Source organism: Galeopterus variegatus, unplaced genomic scaffold (assembly GCF_000696425.1).
Source record: "Galeopterus variegatus unplaced genomic scaffold, G_variegatus-3.0.2 Scaffold913, whole genome shotgun sequence".
NCBI classification, from domain to species: Eukaryota; Metazoa; Chordata; class Mammalia; order Dermoptera; family Cynocephalidae; genus Galeopterus; species Galeopterus variegatus.
In genome coordinates, this window is record NW_007727024.1 from 346,843 (window position 1) to 352,842 (window position 6,000).

A 6,000-nucleotide genomic window follows, 5' to 3' on the forward strand; every position below is an offset into this window, starting at 1 on the left:
CAGAGTAGGCCTGATTCTATTCCTGTAGCCGCCTGTACCTTGCTCAATAGCTTTAAGCAAGTTTATTAACCTTTCTCAATTTCTGTTTTCCTACTAAAATCACTGCTTTTTGACCTGTCTTCAGCCTCAGAATGTTCTGTTCAACTGAAATCTTATGGGGAAGCCCAGTATTAGACATTATTCCAGTAACTTTTTGCAGAGTGAAGCAGTAGGGTGTAATGAAGAAAGTAAGCAAAACCCCCTCATCCCTGCCACAAGCACACTCCAGAAATGGCCCCTCAGAGGGCTCCTTAAAGCCCAGCTTGAATAAAAACATCACAGCAGATATTCTAAGGTTCTGCAAAGGTCTGATTTTTTCCCGGTTCTTCCTAAACTGGAGGAAGAAGAATTAACCACACTGCATTAACTGAATTAACTGCTATGACTTAAGTCTTGTTCAGAATCAAAATTACAGGTCACATACCAACCCATTTTATGCAAACACTGCATAGAGTCCAAACCCTTCATGAATGAAAGAGAACTCTAAACAAACTCTGCTGCTTGATAGTGTGGAAACCATCTACCACTAAAATAAGGGGGCAGGTCTTCCTGACCACATTGTCTTCTGGAATGACAGGAAGAGATGAGAGCAATGGCAACGAGACACTAAACACTCTCTGAAAATGAAAAGTCCTACACTATGCAGTGGTGCTATTTGAGATCCTCAGTCAGTGGTCAGAACTGGTCTGGACCTACAGTCCTCAATGACAGAATTATTTCCAGTTGTCAAAGTCCACAGTTTGGGCTCTCCAGAAGAGCAGGGCAGAACAGGAACAAGGATGTTGCTTCCCAGTGCTATGCAATATAAGCTTCCATGCTGCAATTCAGTCCAATGGACACTCTTGAGCAAGCTAAGCTCTCAGGAAGGCAGGAGGAGTCATCAACTTGATGTCTGCCTTTCCACCCAATCAGGATGGCATCCAGGCGCTGGGCATGGGTGACTTCTTTTGCCACAAGGGCTAATCACCACCTCAAGACTGATTTACTGAGCTTCCCTGTTCTGATGTTTGGTATTTAAATAAGGTCTCATTTGCACACGTCTTAAAGAAGATGATTTGGCATTTTCCCCCTTGACATCATCTACTTTCATCATATCACTTCCAAGCTTTTCTCTCAGTATTTCAGTAAATTCATATAAGTTCTAATTTATAATTATTCACTAATTAAATGGTCAAGTGCTGTGGTAATCTCCTTTTCTCCCTTAAAAGAAACAGGACCTCCCAACACCTAGAAAAACAGACACAAGGACTAATGAAACTAGATTTGAAATGAGAGACACTAACTCAATTAACCCCGGTCCTCTGTGCAAAGAGCTTCCAGAACACTGTCCCAACATTTTTGAAGAACAGATCCTGGTTCACTGTTATCAACATCTTAAATAGACACAAAGAGGTAACTAAGTTATCAAGAGCTGGGAAAACAGGAGTTACCTCGTAATTACAATTGTTTCAATATGAGTTACCACTTCTTCACCTCAAAACAACTAGCAGCCAGTGTACAACTAATTCTCCTTACTGCAGCACATGTATCAAAACAGTAGTGGGGTGGCCAGTTAACTAAGTTAGAGCACAGCCTACGAACACCAAGGTCATGGTTTCAGATCCCCATGCTGACCAGCTACCAAAAAAACCCAAACAAACCCAGTAGCAAAATCACATTAACTTTAAGTCACCTAATGCAGAATTGTACTTACCCACAGTTCCAATAGCAAGTGGCATCAACTAGCTTTCTAGGTTGCCCACCTTTCAGAATTTGTCTAAAAGCCCACAAAGCTTAAGAAACAAATCCACTGGTACCCTAGGCCAGCTCAGCTCAAAGAATCCAAATTCACTTAGATTTGCGGATTCTTTCCTAGAACGCAATTAGTGGCCAGTGTAGGAGTCAATGGCTTCTTCTTGTGTTCAAGTCCCCTCCTACCCATCCACCCCCTTTCAAAATTAGAAAAGAGCCACCAGTCTCCAAACTGGCTGATGAAATTTCAGCCTACAGGACATTTTCATATTTGAGTTATAATAAACCATTGAAATGAAGATGAATAGTAGACATCTTAATAACACATAAGATAGAGCATTTTATACCCAGCATTAGCATACAAAGTCCAAAATCTTTAACATAGGCCAAAGCCAAATATATGTATCTCTCTCACTATTAACTAACTCTTCATTCCTTTGAGATACTCTTGGAGGGTGGAAGCTACTGTTTGCCTGGTCCTAGCTGGTCACTTTAGTCATTTGCTTGCTAACTAAAAGACTTTCTGTTTGGATTCAAGTCAGAATTCCATAATTCTGTACCAGGCTCTATTCCATCCACTTCGTGACCTTTAATATCCCAGGGCTGCCCAGGAAGCTCTATTAAGTTGGTTCTGGGATTCATCTATAAGTATTAGTAGAGTACTAGAACCTAAAACAGGTGACAAGTCCTCAATTTTGATTTGCCTTTCCCAAACACTAAAAGGTTTTATTTAATATTTCTAATATTGAGTTTACTGCAAACAGCCCAAGCAACATTTAAGTCTCGCAATCGCCTGGTTCAAAGGGCCAATTCATTCAAAGAACACACTAGTCACTGTTGTAGGGGTCAAAAGAAGAAAAAAGCATATTCTTTCTGTTTCAGTCCACTGTGACACGGATAAAGAGGGCCAAATCAAGGAGGAGTCTTGATCAGGCCTCTTAAGTGGACAATCTGATCAAGGTGAGGCTGAAAAGCATCAGACTACTGGAGATGAACACCCCCAACAGAAGTAAAAGTAGGTTACATCCCTTGGTTACATGCCAGCCCAAAGATGCTGACACAGTGGAACTGAGCCCCACAATGGTCATTTATCTAATGTAAACCACTGAGTAAACTTTTAGCACCAACCTACATTTTAGCTGAGTGTTTAATATTAGTCACCAGGAGGACCAGACAAGAGTGGAACTATTGCAACATAAACTCTGCCTCCCTACAAAAAAAACAACTTGAAATTTAGATCCTGATGGTCATCTTTGTAGACCAACAGGGGCATCTTATTAACACTTGCCTAATTCTTCAACCACAGCTAGAAGCAAAGGAGGATTCATACGCTAGGACAAATTCATATTACGCAGTTTTAAATAGAAGCATATAAGACAAAATACGTTAAGGAAGAATGTGTGTCCTCAATTGAACATCCCGCTGAATTCTGAACACATAGCTCAAGATTTATCTGCCAGAAAAAACCTAGATGACCACTGCCTCCTCCTCTCCCAATCTCAACAGGGCGTCTTTTTTTATTATAGTACCTGCAAAAATAGTAAGTGATAGACCCTAGGAAAGAATTAATCAAAAAGGAGGACCACTTTCTATTTTCTTCTCCTTCTTGATCTAATTTTGCCTATTGTGAGCCCACCTCCACTTCTCTGACCTTGTTGTCTCTTTGCACTCTCCCCTTCGCTCACTAAGCTCTGGCTATTACTGCAGCATCCCTCCCCATCACCTCACCTCCCCACCAGTCCCTAGAACTTGCCAAACTCATTCCAGCCAGTTTCTGCACTAGCTGTTCTCTGAACCTGGACGGTTCCTCCCCTCATCTCTGCAAGGCTGGGTCCTGTTTAATGTAAAGCTCAGCTTAAGTGTCACCTCCTCTGAAAGATCTTCCTTGACTGCATCCCAGTCACTTTCTATCCACACCACTCTTATTTTCTTTGGCACTTGATCAAAATCTAATTCATTTGCTTCTTTATTATCTCTCTCTGTCCCCACCCCACCACCCCCGCTGCAATGTAAACTGAAAAAGAGCGTGGACCTCGGGCCAAGCCCGTGGCGCACTCGGGAGAGTGCAGCGCTGGGAGCGCAGCAGCGCTCCTGCCGCGGGTTCGGATCCTATATAGGGATGACCGGTGCGCTCACAGCGCTCACTGGCTGAGTGCGGTGCGACCAGTCTCAAAAAGGACAAAAAAAAAAAAAAAAAGGGCGTGGACCTTTTGCTTGTGTTCACCTTTGTACACCCAGTGCCTGAAACATTGGCTACTATTTAGTAGCCAGTCAATAAATGTTTGTTAAATGAGTGAATTTTGGACTTTTTCATTCAATGGCAAACTAGGTTCCAAATCATTAAGGTGAGAACAGTAGTCATTCTTTTACTGCATTTCTGTGAAACATCTAAACACGCTGTTACTTGTACAATCAAGCCATAAATATTCTGTTTTATCAAGCCTGGAAGCCCTGACAAATAGGATGGAACTCTTCCCAACATGATGATAATTCTAGCCATACGCATAGCAAGCTCAGTTACAGAGGGAGAGGATTTATGAACACTTTCTAATTAAAAGACCCCTAAAATTTAGGCACTATCTCTTAAAGTTCTTTAGAAAACAGTTTCAGATTCAACAAAGGATTTCCAAGAAATATTATCAACACCAAAATGACAATCATTACACTTCACTCTGAAATCCATGACAGGCTGGAGGAGCGCTCCTTGGTGATTTTTTTTTTAAACCAACAGAGTATCAACAGAGACCTTTTTACCAATCATTCTTTGCTTTTTTTCCAAACAATTTTTTTACACCCGTTATTGGCTTGTATTCTTCTTTAAAACAAAACTAAACAGATCACATTGTCTCATTTAAGACTACCTATCCACAAAGAATCAGCTAAATAAATAATGATGAAAAAAGCACAAGTCTAATGTTTGTCACTGAGGACTCGTGTGCCAGACACACAAATAGGGAAAAAAAGATAAAAGAGCAACTGTCCAATTGGAGAAACAAAAAAGTAATATGGGGTTTTCTGTTCTCTGAAGTGCATCATGAAATGTGGGTGGTGAGAAACACAAAAATCCAGAATTAGCCTAACATCAAATCATTTCGGAAAGAGTTGACAACATATAAACTTCTCACACAAAGTACTTAGAACAAGAGACTTTGCTACTTTGGCCATTTAGGATTCCTTGAAAGGGCTTTGGAATTCCAGTATCCATAAAAGAAAATGCTCATTATAATGAGGAGCTACCAAGCGTTGAGAGGTACTTGCAATGTGACACAGCCTGTAACTGAAGTATTACAAAGCTCGCAGTTAAGATCTGGGATAGAGGCTGAACACCAAATTCAAAAGAGGTAACCCAAGGTACTAAGTGCCATAAAGAAAACACACACACACACACACACACACACACACACACACACACACACACACACACAACGATTGCCCCTCGGCCACATAGAATTAAAGTGGGAAAGAGGAGTGTGGATGGGGGAAGACGAGGAGTGAGTGCGAGTGGAAAAAACAATACATTTGTCACCCCGTCCCACTTCCTATGCGGGACACGGGCAGAGCCTCCAGCCCCATGACATCAGACACAGATGGCTATCGTTTAAGGCAAAGGTGCACAGAAAGGCCTTCGGGTCTGAACCCCTAATTTCAGGGCTGTTAATGATTAAAGAGAAGGATGGGGGTAGGGAGGGAAACAAGGGCGGAGAGAGCTGGAGATTCACCCACCACCTCCTCATGGACTCCCACCTCACAGCGCTTACCCGGGACTTAAGACCAGAGCCTGCACCCCTCCGGGGCAGCTCCAGCCCCAGGCCCCCGAGCTCCGGCTTGGAGGGGTACTGGCGGCGGGAGGCGGGGACGGCAGGTAAGTTTTCCGAGCCCTGCGGCTGACACGCCACAGGGTCCGCTCACAGCCTCCTCTTCCAGAGGGACCGGTCCAGGCAAGGCGCTGATTTCCACTCCTCCCGCCACCCCCTTCTCCAAGGTACCCAGCCCCCGCCCCTTCATCCTCAGTGCCCCCCTTTTTCCTCAACTCCCCCCGCAAACTCACAGCTGCTCCAGAGGTTCCTCCAGTCAAACCCTTTCTGGAAACGACGGCGGCCCGGCGAGTCCAAACCACCTACCATCCCCGCTCGCGCTTCCAGGCACCCTATCCCCGCCGCCGCCGCCTCTTCCTCCACCACTGCCGCCGCCTCCTCCTCATCCGCGGCCCACCGGCGGCGGCCGCCCCGC

The 6,000-nt window shown here is 43.9% G+C and overlaps 1 protein-coding gene across 1 annotated transcript in view; it reads right to left on the bottom strand.

The window, feature by feature from the left end:
* Positions 1-5,871, bottom strand: part of DCUN1D3 (DCN1, defective in cullin neddylation 1, domain containing 3) — a 36,038-nt gene extending 30,167 nt beyond the window's left edge. The window contains exon 1 of the mRNA XM_008573396.1: positions 5,819-5,871. The gene's annotated coding sequence lies outside the window, so the exon portion shown is untranslated. The remainder of the gene's footprint in view (positions 1-5,818) is intronic.
* Positions 5,872-6,000: the final 129 nt, after the last annotated feature.